Here is a 19,872-nt window from a genome sequence, read left to right as displayed (position 1 = left end):
AGGTCAATTTTAAAGTTCTGTTGCTGATCCAATTGCCATCATTAAAAATACAAATACATAGTGGCAAAAGGTCATGCAAGTCTCTATTATTTCCTTCTAAATGCGCCTCAAGAGATCAGCAAGCAGAAAACGTCATAAGGAAGACTTGATTTAAGGACTAACATAGCTGAGGAAATCAGAAGTGCAGTTGTAGGCTTACTCTAATTAGTCTCAGCAAGTTAAAAAATGACTCAGAGGTCATGGGTTTAATCATAATGAAGATTTTATCCCTAAAGGAGATCACAGCTTCTATGATGAAATGAACTGACCACTATTTCATATGGCCAATCTTTTAAAGGTGGATTCTTAAATTAGAAAACATTTTAGAATTTAGTACGAAAGAACAATTCGGTAATTTTGAGTTGGGCAGTCATGACTAACATCTTGTTAGTGAAGGGATATACAGTAGAGTTTTCGCGATTCAGAGTTTGCGGCCTCAGTCATTCGTGGATTTTTCCTTAGAACCTATCTAATAATTGTTAGCGGAAACCGCAAATATTTTCCGTAATTTTTATGGCTTTTATCGCAGCAGTACTGTACTGTAGAGGGAACAGGAAGCAACTGTAGAGGAAAACGTGGCTTGGAATTGTGAAAGTAGGCAATAGAATTTGAAACTGTAACTCCCAGCAGTCCCTGCAGTGGCTCTGATTGGACTTCTGCTGAGGGTGCTGGGGCTGTTCGGGTCAAAGTATGTCAGTGCAGCTTTTAAAAAGGGGCCAGTGACCAAAAGCAAAAAAAAAAAAGTTTTTGTAATTTGTGTTTCAAGTTCCTGTCTGTCTGCCTTCTGTTGGGTTATCTGTACTTATTTGGTTGGCGTCTGGATTGTCTGCCGTCTGCCTGTGTACATGAGGACTATAAGTGGATTCATGGCCATACTGCAAAGAAAGGAGCGTTCCTGAACCCGTCCACCTGTCTTCACCATTTCAGGAACTAGTGGTAGAACCATCTTTACATTCCCATTCAACTTGTGGATCTCTGGACTATCTATTTTCATCATTACATTTCATCCGTTGTCGTTTTTCATGAACATTTTTCATGATTTACTGGGTGTGTTTTGTTTGTGCTTTTTCGTATTTAATGTGTAATTGCCGTAAGGGGAACAGAGGTGGTATTGTTGTTTTCATTTATTTCATTTGTTTTCATTACATTCTTTATTTGCTGTTTGATTACCGGTTTGCTTTGTTTTTGTCTCTGTTTGTGAGTGTGTGCGAATCGGGCCAAGGCTGGGTGCGTCCCCGGAATCTCCACCATAAAAAGAAATAAATCACCGTCTTCTCAACGGTGTGAATCTTAGCAGCACCAGACTGCTACAGCATTATTCATTTCTCCATGCTGCTGATTGACTGTGATACATCTCCAGCTGAGTGTTCTTATGTTTTCCGTTTTGTTCCTCTAAACCACCACAAAAGGCTATAGTCATTTCCCAGTGCCATTTGCGAGCATGAAGGAGCTGATCAGTCAGTGCCATACATTCATTGAGCAGCCAGCTCATGACCACTACCAGCCCCTTGTGAGCAGGGGGACTGAACACACCCCTAGAAGACACAGACACTCCTCAAAAAACCACTCTTAAAAAACGCTGATAGACAACTTTCACATTGTTCCTTATTTGCTGGGCTTACCCCAGACATCCTCTGCTCCTGTTGGGGGTCCCGCTCCTGTTGTGCCCCCCTATGATGTTTGTCTATTCTTTAATTGAGAACTAACTACATACTGAGCTCGTTTTACTTTTGAAAGAGACATGCTTGTTTGAAGTGTCTGAATAAAGTTCCTGTCTCTACAATCTCCTGTGTTTCTGTGCAATACTGTGACCCAAGCATGACATCCTGCAGCACTGCAGCTTCACTGTCCCTGGAACTGAGCCGCTGCACTATAGCCTGCCAGCATCAGTGCTTACCTCTGTGTGCTTGCGTGCAGCCAGTTCAAGCGCAGTTGGCTCAGTGATTTCATTCATGGCATCAGTTGGACCTTGTACATATTGTTCCAGTAGTTTTTTAAAATACTTTTTACAGTTCATTAGCAGTGTGTAAAATGATCAGTGTTGCAGTGATTGTGATGCTCTTTGCATGAAAAAAATGTGTTCCATTAAAACTTTTTCTTTGTGAACTGTGACATTTACTTTAAGTGCAGCAAAAAAGTATTTGGCGTCCAGGGATGCATTAACCCCCAAGTATACCAGTTTAAGGGTTAAAGCCCCAAGATGCAGCTGAAATGCCCCGCACCTTCTAAGGCTTCTGGCAATGAAAATGTGTTTGCATGAATTGCAGTACATATAGCGGTAACATCGGTATTTTACATTCTAGCACTGTGGGAGACATAGCAGTACAGTACTGTACAGTATACGGGTTTACCTTTACATTCTTTATTTTTAGGTAATGTATTAAGCTGAGTTTGAAATTAAATTAAAGTGTTTTGGGGGCATATTTAGAGTTTAAACTATAAAAATAGACATTTATTTAACCACATCCAAAATTCATGGTTTTTCACAATTCGCGGGTGCTCTAGGAGCGAAACCCCCATGAATTTTCGGGGTGTACTGTAAACCAGAAATGACATCAAACCCTGGAACATCTAACAGTGATTTGGACAGCAATACACAGATCACCAAATTTTCAAAATTTCTGAAATTACTTGGAGAAGTTTCCAATCCCAGATAAATGGGCATCAAGAAAGGCACCCGGGCGTAAAAATCACACCAAAACCTATTAAGACATCGACCTCACAGGAAAGTGGAAAAAGATGAAGAGGACAAAGAAGAATAGCATATGTAATCAGCTCAGATATATACATTAGGGTGCTCCTCAAACCAATGCAAAAGATAATGTTTGTAGAATCATTTTTCCACAAAGGTTATTTTTTGTCAATTAGGGCTGCTTGTTTACCTGGAGAATTTCGGCCTAAGTGTGAAACATTTAGCGTTTGCTCCATTCTGAACATTTTATTACTTACTTATTTATTACTATTTACTTTTTACTATTATTATTTACTGTTACCACTTATTTATTAATTACTAACTTATTTATTACTAGCTTTGTATGCCCGTGCTGTAAAAAGCACGGGGTCCTAGGAACTATTGAAATCGTCAGAAAAAAATTCAAATGTAGAGATGTCAGGTAACACTGTACAACAATTTTTTTTTGAAAAGTCTTACAGTTTTTGCTGATTGTGACAGGTACTTACTGGGTATGCACAGATATAGTTTTGGTTTTACTACATCATGTAGGAACTCTGAGAAAATGATGGCAACAGCGTCAAGCTCATTCAGACCTGCCCAGGATGTCAACTTCCACTGAACAGCTTCCAACCTGCCCTGATTCCATTCCTGGACATTCCCAGGCTGCACAAACCGTTACTGATAAGTCACTTACAGGAGCGAAAATGTTTGGATACAAATATAAGAAAAAATCATGACAAAACTAAAGATTTCTCTGAAACGGTACGTGATGGGTAAATTTTGATGTGATATTCATGATCAGCACCCAAAAATCTATAAGCAACACCCAACACTGTTCAAGAAGCAAAAACTTTGTTGTGCAGTGTAATTGAAAGGAACTACTCTGGGCGTCTCTTTCTTTGTAAGTTTCATTTTGCCGATGTGCTCGCCTTGCTTGTGTATTAGCGGTGGGTGGAAAAGTAAAAGGGATACCATTTTGCTGATGTGCTCACCTCACTTCTGTATTAGACGGTAAGCAAGTGACTCTTTCTTTGGAGGTTTTGTTTTGCCGATGTGCTGGCTTCACTTTTGTATCCTCGGAGGTCCTTACCCCACCTCTCACTTCCGGTCCAGACAGACAGACACACTTCCACGCGTAGACATTTATATATAAGACTATGTGCATATTCTTGTATCAGGTTCTTAACTGGCTAAATGATTAGTAAACATAAAAAAAAAACGAAACAAAGAATATTCAAGTACTAAGGCGGAGTTCCCACAGAATTCCACTAGTAAGAGGACGATCCAGAAAATTCTACTATTAACTAGCAGTTTCAAGAACATTCTAGTAATAAGCAGGAGTTTTTGTTTTATTTCTGGTTTATTGAAGATCTACACAGAAATTTTAGAAGGGTCTGGTGGCAACCATTGAAAACTTCACAACTGATAAATTGTTACAGAAAACAGTCATAACAGTAAAAGTGTCTTATTTGAACACAGCAGTTATTGAACTAATATCGCTTCATCTAGGTTAAGATGTGACCAGAGAACTGCTTGCTTGGAATGCCAATTTCAAACTTATCCACAATTAGACTACCACTTGGACTTGATGTACAGCAACTAGTTCAGGCATTTATGCATTTATACAAATAGTTCATGTTAAGGCTCAGTTCAGGATGACTGCATGTGAATCCAAAATTATCACAGATTTTGTTCTGCTTGACATTCATGTTTATGTCAGATGGAAGAATGAATCACCATTTGCTATGCCCAGTTCTGGGACACATTCTGAACCCCCCCCCCCAAGGGTAACATCGCAAAGGATAGAATCAAAACAAAACCGAGTACCTTTTTTAACAATGTGACACATCCTCTCCATGACACACTGACACTGAGGACTTTCAGCCAACAAATAACTCACAAGAAGTTTGTCAAGATACTCCTGTATAATGCCTCACTGGGACTGAGTCAAATTTTCTTTTTCTTTTTAAATTTATCTTCCTTCTTAGTCATTCTGGTGTGTGTTCAGACAATAGAGTGGTTACTGTATTTGTAATATTTCTATTTTACTATTATACTGTATTGAGGATTACTTGAGTTTTGTTCTGTATATTGTATTGCATTGACCCCCTTCTTTTTGACACCCACTGCACGCCTAAGCTACGTGGAAAGGGTCTCTCGTTGAACTGCCTTTCACAAGGTTTCTTCCAGTTTTTTTTTCCTACAAGGGTTTTTTTGTAAGTTTTTCCTTGTCTTCTTAGAGAGTCAAGGCCGGGAGGCTAATAAGAGGCAGGGCCTGTTGAAGCCCATTGTGGCACTTCTTGTGTGAATTTGGGCTATACAAAAATAAATTGTATTGTATTGTATTGTATAGTGTGGGTGTACATATATTTATGTATCTATCTATCCATTGTGATGGACGACCGGCTACAGACTCTGGTCGCCACCCCCAGGCCGCTAGGAGGAGCCCTCCGGACAGCATGATGGTGCCCCGAGTTCCAGCAGGGCCTCATGGACCTTGTAGTTTGTATACACAGCCCTGCTGGATACCTTGGGGGCCACCGGGAGTCGCTGTAGGGGGGCTGGTGGGCTCTTATGTTCCCTATAACCCGGGAGTGCGTCATCATCACGTGATCGGAAGGAACGACGTGCTCCCGGGCTGAAGCAAGGACTGTTTACCCTGACCCGGAGGGAAAAGGACTTATGGGTTTGCCCCAGGAAACACTTCCGGGTCAGGGGATATAAAAAGACTGTGGGAAAGCCCAGACACCGAGCTGAGCTGGGAGGTAGGAGGGCGAAGTGTCTGGGCGAGGAGGAGAGAGTATTGGTTATTGAGTAGAGTATTGTTTATATGAGTGTGGTGTGGAGAGTGCTTTGCGCACCTGAAGACAAGAAAATAAATAAGTCTTGTGATTTTACAACGTGTCTGGAGTGGTACCTGAGGGTCCGAGAGGTGGACAAAGGGTCAATCTGTTACACCATCCATCCATTTTCCAACCCGCTGAATCCGAACACAGGGTCACGGGGGTCTGCTGGAGCCAATCCCAGCTAACACAGGGCACAAGGCAGGAACCAATCCTGGGCAGGGTGCCAACCCACCACAGGACACACACAAACACACCCACACACCAAGGCCAATTTAGAATCACCAATCCACCAAACCTGCATGTCTTTGGACTGTGGGAGGAAACTGGAGTGCCTAGAGTAAACCCATGCAGACACGGGGAGAACATGCACACTCCACGCAGGGAGGACCCGGGAAGTGAACCCGGGTCTCCTAACTGCGAGGCAGCAGCGTTACCACTGCACCACCGTGCCGCCCGTATCTATCTATTTATATATTTATTTATTAAAAAAACTTCTGTAAAAGCCAAATTTCTCCCAGAGGATAAAGAAACCAGATGTGTATGTAATTTTTCAGGTTCATGAGTAAGGCATTTTCCTTTGTTTTATTATTTTGTAATGTTACAAAAATGCTGTTGAATGAAAATGCTGCACTTACTAATGTGCCATGTGTGGAGATTGCCTTGTTGCATCACCCCACTTGTCAGCCCTGCATATAACACGATCAGAATGTTACACTATATATATGTATTGTGACACGTGAGTCGGTGTCTTGCACCCCAAAGATGATGCTGGGTCTCAGTGCTTTAGCAAAACCAGTTTTATTCAACTCGAAACAGGAACAGCAAAGTTATTTATTGTAGCAGGATCTATCATTCTACTGTACACAGACACAGCAAACAGGAGGGGTTGGAGCCAGGTCAGTGGCCAAGGTATACTGTTTCCTGCATCGCCCATCAGGCAACTGGCGCTTTGTGTGTGGCAAAGATCAGCTTGTAGTTGTTTCTGTGGTGCTGCGGACCTGAGGTTGCCCTCAACAAGCAACCCTCAACAGACGTGGAAGTTATGCTTCTGCATGTCGTTCCATAGGGGAGAGTCTCAAAAGTATGTATTGTCATGCATGTATCCTACAGGAGCGTGTGAGATAAACCTGATGATAAACAGGGGTTGTGATGTTCCAGACCCACAGCCATGGATACCATCTTTATATTTGGGACATTGACAGGTTTGAACTGATGATGGATCAGGGCAAGCGAGTAGACAAGGAAGATTTTATGATCAAAAGAATAGTAGTTTATTTGAAAAAAAGGAGAATGAACAGAGCAAAAGGTGCGCAAATCAGTGCAGTCAAGTAAGTCAATAAAAACAAATCTAATACTGTAAATAAATCTATTATCCATAAAATATGTCTTAAAAATGTGTCCTTTGGGTGCAAATAAATAAATACAGAAATTCAATTAACTAGTTATAACTCCAAAAGGCGGAAAGTTTAAACCATTTTCTATTCTCTCATTCTGCCCTTGTCATATTGGGACCTTGAAACAGCAGCCCTAGTCCACTATTGGTGGCCACAGCTCCCAGGGTGCCCTGCCCTTCTACTGATACCTCAGAAAAAGGAGCACTGGAATCATCAGGTAGAAGGTTCCAAACCTCCTTCCTCCCAGAAGCTCCAGTGGCATCTCCTTGTCAACTACCCTGCTGCTCAGCAGACTCAAGTGTTGCCACCATATCAGACCTCTACATACCCCTCAGTTGTGCTTGTTTCTCAGTCGTCAGCATGGCCAATGCTGCCCTTTCCTTCCTCTCCTTGAAATTTCTCCTCCCAGCAAGCACTATATTCCTTTCATCTTCAAAACGCACTTACAGGCTACTGCTCCTCTCTCTGTGCTAACCTGCAAACTTTTATTCACACTTATCCTAACTCACATCTGGTACCTACTAATTACCATGATGCTAAAACGGTAACTGTCAATTAAACTAGTGCACACATTTGTGTTGACAAAATATGCAGAAATATTAAAATCATTCAATAAATTAACAAAATTAAACATCCCTCCTGGACTTGCTTTACCACAGCAAACACACCTACTAACCTCTCTTCCACTTCCATCCCTAGAGTGGAGGAGGAGCCCTTCAAAGACCAATGACAATGCTTCTGGTCTACCCTGGAAGCCCCACCCCTTCTGGCTGCTTGACTATAAAAGAAACAACATGATCAAAAGTCTGCATTCATTTTACGGGTCACGTCTGTGGGAGACAGACTGCCCCACTCTCAGTCTCAATCACTAACAATCCTGGAACATTATTTTTGAGATTAAAAAAACTGCTGTTATTGTTATTAAATAGGGATCTTCTAGAAGACCCCAAGACTTCATCCTGCATTGTCTCTTTTGTTCTTACAGTATATACAAACACCCACATATTCAAATGTAAGAGAAATCAGGGCTACGTTACACTTGAAGCACACCTTAGTGATTGTTTACAAATCCATTCAATTACTGCAGTGTAACCATTTCATGAAATTACATTTAATAAATGAACATTGTTAGTAACATTAGCAGATCAGTTCAATTGTGCTTACTTATTTTCATGCATTGTTAATTGCATTTGGTTTGAAAATGATACTCTATTTTAAAGTCAATAAAATGTTCCTTGTTTAACACAGCCAAGATCAATAGCAAAAAACACAGGCTGTTTTAGTGCAATTCCTGAAGCAATGCATTGAATTGTAATGCAAATGACTGCTACCTTGAATTTAATGTTTAAAAGAAAATTGGTTTGTTCATCTATTTAGAATTTCCTCCCATTATGTTAGCAGTTCCTTTGCAGCTATTGCTGTCATAATAATAAAGGGTACTTACTGCTGCTAACCTAGTATAGTATATGGTGCCATGTTTCAACTCTGTCCTGCAAAATGGTGTAATCTCTCCACCATCTCTTATTTTGTCTAGGCTACTTAGATAATTCTTAAGGTTTGCATCTTCCATTTTTTATACATTGTTAACACTAGAATTACCAGAGCCTACGAAAAAACTCGTAAATCCGTCCCACCTTAAATCGCGTCTTAAATCCGTTTGCACCTCTCCGCCAGAGTCCTTTGTCATCTAAATGTGCTGATAAACAAAAGCTACTAGCAGCCAGCTATTCCATCTCCCCACCGACTTAGAATGAACTTCTCCTAGCTCAAGCCTTGCCTTGATTTGATTACCTGGGATTGAAGTGGAGTTTTACAGTGGAAATAATTCTAGCGTTATTTGGAATACACGCATTTCATGTGTGTTCCATTTCTATAGTAGGCTGTGCAAACACATTTTTAAAACAGAAACGTTTTTCATATTCTAATAGTAAATGACAAAATGTAGGCATAAACTATATAACGTATGAAGCCTGAAGTCCATATATCAAAGAAACACTTTCACAAAAGGTACAAATAAGAGAACACGTGCGCTTTCGTTCAAAAATATAAAAAAAAAAAAGCCACGTTAGCATGCCACATTGACATTCTTACTACAACCGCTGCGGTGGCGTAATGGTATCAGCCCCTGACTGGGAATCAGAGGGTGGCGAGTTCGATCCCGCACGGCTCCACTTCGAGAGATGAACTGCTCTTATTCTTACAATTTTAGAATAACAACATAAATTTGATTTCAGTCTGTAACAGCCGGTGTAACTTATGATACTGGTAAAGGTTAGCTTTTTTTTTTTTTTTTAATTCACTTTTCATTCTCGCAGTCGCATTCAGAATCAATCCATACAACCCCATCTGACACAGCTGGTTTCACATAAATAAAAGTGCACTTTTATTCAAGACTATAACCGAAGAATAAAGAAAGCAAGTTACAGTTGGTGGTTGATACAACAGCTTGCGTGGTGCAATGTTAAGAACTGCTGATTTCCGATCCGTGCTATATAAAATCATAACATTCAAATATTAACAGTTCCCACACACCCAAGGTCCGCCATTCCTACATTTACGACATGTGTACTTGTTGCAGTGTACACACCTCTCTGTGCCATGGTTCCTATTACAGTGAATGAGCACCTGACACTGTACTTTCTTCCCTGGGGGAAGCTGAGGTCTTAGAATGGAAGTTTGTTGATGCTGTATCATCTTTTCTTTTTCCATCGCCTTTTCCTGTAAGAAGCGACGACGAAGTTCCTCTGCAAGGTGAGCCATGAACACTCTTCTTTTCTCAGTGGACCCCGTGCATGCCTTATACAGTACGTGTGCGTTCATCGCTGCTAGGTCAAGGATGTTGTAGAACACAGCAACCGGCCACCTGCGTGTTCCTGTTCGCACTGAACAAGCACGCGCCTTCTGGTCCATGATGTCAACGCCATGCTGGGGAAAAAAGAAAGACAAATATATGTGACATTTTGAAGAAATCATTTTATCACCAGAATAGCACCAGAATACTTTGTCACACTAATATTTTTTTCATTAGCATAACTTCATGTGGTTGTAGTCTGTGACCGTGTTTGTTTGTTTTTTTTTATCTTGCCCAATCTCCACATCATGGTGCATTGTGCTGAGAATGCAGACAGACTTCATCTTTTTGGGCACATACACTGTCAGCATGGCACTGGGAGATCTAAACACCAGCGTGGAGAATTGTTCGTGCACTGAACTGACTTTAGCTGCAGGTGGAAGTTCCTGTCGCACTTTATTCATGGTGCCAAGCAGAGCTGTATTGCGGTGCAGCAGTCTATTAGCCAGCGAAAGTGACGTGAAGAAGTTGTCTGTTGTTACGGTTCTGCCTTTTTGGATTGTGGCAGATTTGGAGACAAAGTACATGTGCAATGCCACTCCTTATTTAGGAAAAGATCCCAGTCGTCCCACGGGAGAAAGACTTTCCGAGTCTGTGGTCATAAAGCTTATGGAGCCATTTCTGGACAAAGGCAGAACCGTAACAACAGACAACTTCTTCACATCACTTTCGCTGGCTAATAGACTGCTGTACCGCAATACAGCTCTGCTTGGCACCATGAATAAAGTGCGACGGGAACTTCCACCTGCAGCTAAATTCAGTTCAGTACACGAACAATTCTCCATGCTGGTGTTTAGATCTCCCAGTGCCATGCTGACAGTGTATGTGCCCAAAAAGATGAAGTCTGTCTGCATTCTCAGCACAATGCATCATGATGTGGAGATTGGGCAAGATAAAAAAAAAAAACCAAACACGGTCACAGACTACAACCACATGAAGTTATGCTAATGAAAAAAATATTAGTGTGACGAAGTATTCTGGTGCTCTTCTGGTGATAAAATGATTTCTTCAAAATGTCACATATATTTGTCTTTCTTTTTTCCCCAGCGTGGCGTTGACATCATGGACCAGAAGGCGCGTGCTTGTTCAGTGCGAACAGGAACACGCAGGTGGCCGGTTGCTGTGTTCTACAACATCCTTGACCTAGCAGCGATGAACGCACACGTACTGTATAAGGCATGCACGGGGTCCACTGAGAAAAGAAGAGTGTTCATGGCTCACCTTGCAGAGGAACTTCATCGTCGCTTCTTACAGGAAAAGGCGATGGAAAAAGAAAAGATGATACAGCATCAACAAACTTCCGTTCTAAGACCTCAGCTTCCCCCAGGGAAGAAAGTACAGTGTCAGGTGCTCATTCACTGTAATAGGAACCATAGCACAGAGAGGTGTGTACACTGCAACAAGTACACATGTCGTAAATGTAGGAATGGCGGACCTTGGGTGTGTGGGAACTGTTAATATTTGAATGTTATGATTTTATATAGCACGGATCGGAAATCAGCAGTTCTTAACATTGCACGACGCAAGCTGTCGTATCAACCACCAACTGTAACTTGCTTTCTTTATTCTTCGGTTATAGTCTTGAATAAAAGTGCACTTTTATTTATGTGAAACCAGCTGTGTCAGATGGGGTTGTATGGATTGATTCTGAATGCGACTGCGAGAATGAAAAGTGAATTAAAAAAAAAAAAAAAAAAGCTAACCTTTACCAGTATCATAAGTTACACCGGCTGTTACAGACTGAAATCAAATTTATGTTCTTATTCTAAAATTGTAAGAATAAGAGCAGTTCATTTCTCAAAGTGGAGCCATGCGGGATCGAACTCGCCACCCTCTGATTCCCAGTCAGGGGCTGATACCATTACGCCACCGCGGCGGTTGTAGTAAGAATGTCAATGTGGCCTGCTAACGCGGCTTTTTTTTTTTTTTATATTTTTGAACGAAAGCGCACGTGTTCTCTTATTTGTACCTTTTGTGAAAGTATTTCTTTGATATATGGACTTCAGGCTTCATACGTTATATAGTTTATGCCTACATTTTGTCATTTACTATTAGAATATGAAAAACGTTTCTGTTTTAAAAATGTGTTTGCACAGCCTACTATAGAAATGGACCACACATGAAATGCGTGTATTCCAAATAACGCTAGAATTATTTCCACTGTAAAACTCCACTTCAATCCCAGGTAATCAAATCAAGGCAAGGCTTGAGCTAGGAGAAGTTCATTCTAAGTCGGTGGGGGGATGGAATAGCTGGCTGCTAGTAGCTTTTGTTTATCAGCACATTTAGATGACAAAGGACTCTGGCGGAGAGGTGCAAACGGATTTAAGACGCGATTTAAGGTGGGACGGATTTACGAGTTTTTTCGTAGGCTCTGGTAATTCTAGTGTTAAAGGAGAGAACCAGCACTGATAAAGGTTTGGGGCACATCTGTTACACCATATAATATAAGGAAAAAGAGAAAATAAACAATCTTTTTGCAAAGATAAAGCGATGCAAGTGCGAGTACAACTGACGGCAATGGTGGGGTCTGAGATCATATAAGTTCCAGGCAGGAAGGGGAGGGTCTTAGAAGGACAGACAATGGAAGCGATGTCAGCGGTGGAAAAGCTGTCAATCATAAGTTCTGCAGTGGGAGGAAGATGGAAGGCATCAGACATCAGTGCCAAATTCAAGTGCAAGCACTTTATTGTCATTGTGTAACACAACAAAATTACTTTTTGTGACAGCACCAAGGTACATTTAAAGAAAAGTCAAATAATTCCAAATATGTCATATATAGTGTTAAGTGATCAAGTAACAGAGCAAATTATTATTGCTCAAAGTACAGCAACATAGATTGTTATTGCACCTGTTAATGAATAGTACATTACATATTCTATATTGTATTACATTAGTATATTGCACATTACCAATATAGCTTATTGCACATGTTGAATTAAAAATGATCTCAGACTGAGGAGATTCAGAGTTCAGAAAGTTTATGGCAGATGGGAAAAAGCTATTTTTTAGTCTGTTTGTGCGTACACGGATTGACCTAAAGCGTCTGCCTGACGGGAGGAGCTCAAACAAAGAATTTTCAGGATGAGTTTTGTCCTTGAGAATGTTTTTGGCCCTTCTCACACAGCGAGTCTTATACAAGAGTTTGAGTGATGGCAGTTCAGTCCCTATAATGGCCTCTGCTGTTTTTACGACCCGCTGCAGGGCTTGTTTAGCAGCCTTGGTGCAGCTGTTGTACCAGGCCATCATGCAGTTAGTTAAGATGCTCTCCATAGTGAATTTCTTGTGAATTTCCCCTTGGGATTAATAAAGTATCTATCTATCTATCTATAGAAATTAACCAGCAGCTTCTGGGGAAGGTCAGCTCTCCTTAGCTTCCTGAGAAAACAGAGGTGTTGTTGTGCTTTGCCTCTTATAGCCAAGTTGTTGTCAGCCCAGGACAGGTCCGCTGAGATGGTGACTCCTAGAAACTTAAAGCTGGAAACTCTCTCCTCAACATCTGCATTGTGGACTATGATTGGTCTTTTTAGTGGTCCTAAAGTCCAGAATAACTTCTTTGGTCTTTTTGGTATTTAAGACCATGTTGTTGGTGTTGCACCATGCTGTCAGATTCTGAACCTCTTCCCTATATGCAGCTTCATTGTTGCCTGTTACAAGCCCAATGACAGTCGTATCATCCGCAAATTTAACAATAATGTTTGATTGGTGGACGGGTTGACAGTCATGGGTGAAGAGTGCATAGAGAAAGGTACTTAGTACATATCCTTGCGGCACACCAGTGCTCAGGGTAAGGGTGGAGGATATGTGTTTGCTCATCGTGACAGACTGGGTGCAGTTGGTGAGAAAATCCAGTAACCAGTTGCATATGGACGGAGCAAGTCCTAGTGCATAGTTTTTGGATCAGCTGGTTAGGTATGATGGTATTAAATGCAGAGCTGTAGTCAATGAAGAGCATCCTAACATTGGTGTTGGGCTTTGCCCATGTTGTCTCTCATCTACAAGCACATAACAACATGTTTTAGATGGCAGCTAATAAACAGCCCAGAGATATAGATGGATGATTTTATAGGTATTCCTGAGAGATGCAACAGCTGGGAGAAAACCCTTGTAAGCATGTTAACAAATCAGTCTTGTGGAGTTAGTGATGAAAGGTCTTTCTGCATCTTTCTTTGTGTCTTCTAAAGATAATCTTTAGAAAATTAAACAAAAGAAAGTCAAACAGGATTCTGGCAAGGGGCTCTGAGCCCCGTCAGAGGCCACTGCCTCCTGTCTGCAGGTGTGGTATCAAGGGATGTTTAAAGACTGATTCCATTGCATGTGGTTTACTTGTAATCTGTCAAGCTGTGTGGCCTGCCAGCCAGGGTATTGAACTTTAAACCACAAGACTGCTGGTTCAATGTCTGCTTCCAAGTCACTGAGCAAATTACTTAACCCTTTGTAAAAAATATATGTGAACGACAATAATGCATTCTGGTCTTGTTAGTCACCTTGGATGAAGATATCTGCTTAATAAGCAATAATAACATTAATCTTTGTTATTCTGTCTGTTGTGGTTGAGCCAAAGGCACTCTCTCATAAATGGAGACTGTTCTCAACATAGCCGAATAACACAGTTGTGAACTAACAGTACATAGGAATTAAACGAATGGAAAATTATAAAGATAAAGTTTGCAGGCAAGTTGAAAGAGCACAAGAAGGTATTATTGCTTTTTTGCTGTATTGTTTTTTATTTCACTCTCAATTAGGGTTAGAGTTAAAGTTAGGATCATGAAAGCATATGATGTAGAAATGCAATTGCATAAATAAATAGCTAGATGAATTTGCTCAGGCAAGCTCAGTAATTCCATCAGAGAGGTGAATGTAACAATGCTTAGGACAGTGGCATAAAATATCTATTGGCCCATGAAAGTAATCTGATCCAACAGTCTGTCATACCCCGTTTAGCATACCCCGAGTAGAGCTGCTGCTTAGCTGTGCATACTGCATATCTGTTGTTAGCCATTAGCACTAAAATATAAGTAATATGATATTTATAAGCTGCTAATAACCCTCCCCTGTTCTGTTTCCCCTCTCTGTATCCACATGTGCCACTTGATACAACTGCTTTACTTCCAAATCATTTGCCTGCCATGGAAAAGACATCTCCGATAAATGGGCACTGGAATCATCGGGTAGAATGGTCCTGGTCAGCTCAGCACTGACTCAGCAGTAGAATGGCCAGTACGGGGAAGGCGGCCGATTGGCCAAGATCTCCAGGACTCTGACTGTGTCTGGCTTGTCTGACTTCTTTACAACAATCTGGCTGTGGCTCTACAATTAAATGATGGACAGATATTTTTGCATTTCATTTATTTTACTTAATTCTACTACTGTTTTTGGCGAGTCTAAACAAATTTGTGTATTCATATGCAAAAGTTCTGTATTTAGTGAGTGGTATAATCTATTCTTGCATTTTGCCTTGAGAGTTGTCGAGGTGCTCTGCTCTGCACTTGATGAGGAGCACTGTGTAAGAACAAAGTAGTTTATACTGTTGTGTTGTATTTCTGAGCTGCAATGATAAATGGGCTATCTAATTCTGTGAAGAGGATTACTTGTATTCTGTTTTGTTAGTTATATTTACCTCCTTTTTTGACAACCATTGCACGGCCAAACTACCTGGAAAGGGGTCTCTCTCTGATTGGCCTTTCCCATAAATTTCTTCCATTGTTTTCTCTGTAAGTTTTTTTCTGGGGGGGATTCTTGTCTTTTTAGGGAGTCAAGGCTGGGGGGCTGTGAAAATTCAGTGCCAGTTACAACCCATTGTGGCATTCCTTTTGTGATTTTGGGCTACAGAAGAAATAAATTGTTATTGTTGTTGCTGCAGTGTGGTGATAGGAATGAAATAGTGACTGAAGAAAATAAAACTATACGCAGGGGTATTTACTCCTTTTAAATGGCAGGGGGTTAATTTGTCATGTATTGTTTCTATTTTTGAACGATATACTGAGTGTTAATATAACAACATAGACCCTGATTCACTGGGTAAGTTCCAGGGTTGATGAATAAACTTGATTTGCGAAAATCGGCGACCTACTGACCTCTCTTTTAATGTCCTTCAGATTTCTCAATAGTAATGAGGACGTTGTTATGTGTGTTGCCCATTTTTGTTCCTCTTTGAAAACAGAGATCCTACAATGTTTCTTTAAACTGAGTTGTGAATACAGTTGTATGAAAAGATTTGGACACCCCTCATCATTTACTCTCAAAATGAAAATGTAAAAAACATATTAAAACTGCTTGTCAGTTATACAGGTTTTAGTTCATAGTTGCCTTTTACTTTTGATTAATACAACATGAAAAATCGAACAGTGAATGTGTCATGTACGGAATTTATTCAGTCAGTACATACTTTATTGGTTTCTTTGAATATTTTTGCGGTTTAATTTATATTATTATTAAAGTAAATAATAATCTAAGGTTGTCAACATATTTTTTAGGATTTATGGTTATAAACAAATGCATTAGAAATTTGTTTAATTTGTCATAGTATTTGGGAGATTTAGATCATGCTTTCAGAGACTAAACTATGTGAAAAGGAATACTCTAACTTGACTGTTGGTGATAAGAACTCTACTTAAACTAGATTTATTTCATACTGACTAATTTATTTATTTATTCATTCATTTATTGCTACCAGACAGGTAGAAATAAGTGGGTCACAGTCACATGGCGTAAGGTAAATGGTGCACACTGTCTGGGGGCATCAATCCCAGAATTAGAAATGTCAAACCATTATCATGTCCTTTTTGAGCTGGATGGTGTCCCTGATAATTCTGAGGTGGTAGGCAAGGATGAGGAGCTCCAATGGGCCAACTCAAAACCAGTTCCCAAAAAGAGAGAGGTAGTGATAGTTGGGGACCCAATCATTAGGGGGATTGAAGCACAGGTGTGCTCCAGAGAGAGAGAGAGAGAGTCTTGCATGGTGTGTTGCCAGGTGCACAGGTGGGGGACCTCCATGGAAGGGTGGATAGGCTCTTGGCCAGAGCGGGGGGTGGATCCAATTGTCACTGTCCATGTTGGAACAAAAGACATACATAAGGGTAGTCTGTCAGTTCTGTGATTATCAGTTCAAATTCAAAGAGTTAGGTGCCAAGCTAAGGAGCAGAACTGACAAGGTAGTCTTCTCCAAAGTTCTGCCTGTGCCACGGGCCAGTCCAGGTAAGATTGAGGAGATTAGAAGGCTTAATGCATTGCTCAAATCTTGGTGCAGGGTAGAAGGGTATAGGTTTAAGCGGCAGTGGGACTCCTTTTGGAACAGATAGGACCTGTTCCACCTTGATGGGTTACATCTGAACAGGAGGGGCACCACTGCATTGGGGAGGTGTATGTGTAGGCTAGTCGAGGATTGTTTAAACTAGGGAATGGGGGGGCAGGTAGTTTAGGACAGGCCAAGTTTAGATCTATACATGGAGGAACAAACAATGGTGTGGAAATAAAAATGCATAGTAATGTAAATTCTAAGCAAACATTTAAATGTAGAAGGAGTAACATATTAAAAATAGCTTGCCTTAATGCTAGAAGCATCAAAAATAAGGTAAGTGAGTTGGAGTTGTATGTAGCAGAGCATAATTATGATATTATAGCAATAACAGAAACATGGCTAAATAACCAAGATGGGGATGAGTGTAACAGAGGGATACACATTTTTTAGGAAGGGTAGACAGAACAAAAAAGGAAGTGGGGTTCTTGTTTATGTCAAACAGAATTTAAATGCAAGTCCTCTTCAGTTGGATGATGAGCCCCATCTTAGTGAGGACATGTGGCTTCGCCTGGAAAATATTAGGGAAAGAGGTCTTATTTTAGGAGTGTGTTATAGACCACCCAATTCAGACAGTAATTTCAACACACATCTTTTTAGTAATATCAAAAAGGCAAGTTTACAGGGAGATATTATAGTCATGGGGGACTTTATTATCCAAATATAAACTGTGTCACAAAAGCCACAAAGAGCCATAGCAAGGTTTGGGGCAGCCACCCTTAAAATTGGTATCCTGGCTGCAAAGTTGTTAGTATATTACACAGCACTGATGTGCACAAAACCAAGTCCAAACAGAACTGAGGGAATAGGGAAAAGGTGGAGGCTTTTAAAGGGGAAGACAGGAAGTGAGGTCAAAGGGGTCGGGCTCATGAGGGTCTTCAACCATAGGCTCGAGCCTGGACGTGACATCACAGGGGCTAGAGCCGGCAAGGTCTCTTCCATAGGCTCGGACCCAGAAGTGACGTCAAGAGGGCCAGGTGGAATCTCCCGTGAATGGTCTGCAGGAAAGGGAGAAAATGAGTCAGTGCACTCTGCCACATCCCGGTATGATTCGGAACTGCCCTTACTCAAGCCCTTTAGCTGCCTCCCATGCGCATGTGTGTGACATCTGGGATAATCTTGCAGATCGAGGAGCACAAGAGCAGGAGTTTTTAGAAGTAATCAGTGACTGTTTTTAACACAGCATGTTAAAGTACCAACACAGGGTGAAGCCTGTCTGGATTTAGTATTTTGTAATAATCAAGATAGAATTGAGGGTGTAGAGGTGATTGAACCACTAGGGTCAAGTGACCATAATGTAATACAATTCTCAGTATTTTGTAATAATCAAGATAGAATTGAGGGTGTAGAGGTGATTGAACCACTAGGGTCAAGTGACCATAATGTAATACAATTCTCAGTATTTTGTAAGAGTACAGATGCAAAGACTAAAATTGTTAAGTTGAACTTTGGTAGAGCTAATTTTGACCAGATGCGACAATGTCTAAGAAGGATACACTGGGATAAGCTTTTAAGTGTGGAGACAGTCGAGGAGCAGTGGAACAAGTTTAAAAACATTTTACATGTGATGCAGGCCAGATACATACCTAAATTTGGAATTAACAGGAAATTAAAAAAAAAACTCCACGGTGGATTAATAAAGATTTAAAAAAGAAGTTGCAAAGGAAAAAACTGCTTTATAAGGCATATAAGACTAATGACTGCAAAGTGAATTGTAGAGTGTATGAGAATATGAAGGCAACCATTAAGAAGGATATCAGGGAGGCTAAAAGACAGTTGGAGAGGAATATAGCAGATAAGGCGAAAGACAACCCTAAGAGATTCTTTCAGTATTTTAGTAGTAAAAGATCAGTCAAGGAGGAGGTGAAATGCATCAGAAATAATAAAGGGGAATTAAAAGATACAGACAATGAAATAGCGGATGCCCTAAACTTACATTTTTCTGAGGTGTTCACAAGTGAGAAAGTGGATAACCTCCCAGTGGTAAACACGACTACTAAGGAGGTACTGAGGCATTTGGAAATTGTAGAGGGAGAAGTGCTGCTCAGATTAAATAAGCTGAAATCAAACAAATCACCAGGACCAGATAATATTTACCCTCGAGTTCTTAAGGTGGCTAGTGAGTATACAGTATATATAAACCCTTGACACATATTTTTAGGAATTCACTGCGTACTGGAGAGATTCCAAAGGACTGGAAAATCACAAATATCATCCCATTATATAAAAAGGGTGACAGGGCAGATCCAAGCAACTATAGGCTAGTAAGCTTAATATGCATCACATATGCATCACAGGAAAATTAATGGAAGGAATTATTAAGGATACGATTGAGCAACACCTGACAAGGACAGAAGTTATTAGGAACAGTCAGCATGGGTTCAGAAGAGGGAGATCGTGTTTTACTAACATGCTGGAATTCTATGAGGAGGCAACAAAAGGATATGATCAAAGTGGAGCAAATGATATTATTTATGTGGACTTTCAGAAAGCATTTGATAAGGTGCCACATGAGAGGTTGGGCGTCAAAATAAAAGAAGTGGGAGTTCAGGGTGATGTTTTTAGATGAGTGACGAATTGGCTCAGACACAGGAAGCAGAGGGTGATGATGCGAGGAACCTCATCAGAACTGGCTGATGTTAAGAGTGGTGTTCCACAGGGGTCAGTGCTAGGGCCACTGTTATTTTTAATATATATCAATGATTTACATAGGAATATAAGTAAAAAGCTGGTTAAGTTTACAGATGATACCAAGACAGGTGGATTAGCAG

This window comes from Erpetoichthys calabaricus, chromosome 9, assembly GCF_900747795.2.
Source record: "Erpetoichthys calabaricus chromosome 9, fErpCal1.3, whole genome shotgun sequence".
Taxonomy (NCBI): Eukaryota; Metazoa; Chordata; class Cladistia; order Polypteriformes; family Polypteridae; genus Erpetoichthys; species Erpetoichthys calabaricus.
Note: the sequence above shows the minus strand (reverse complement) of the source record.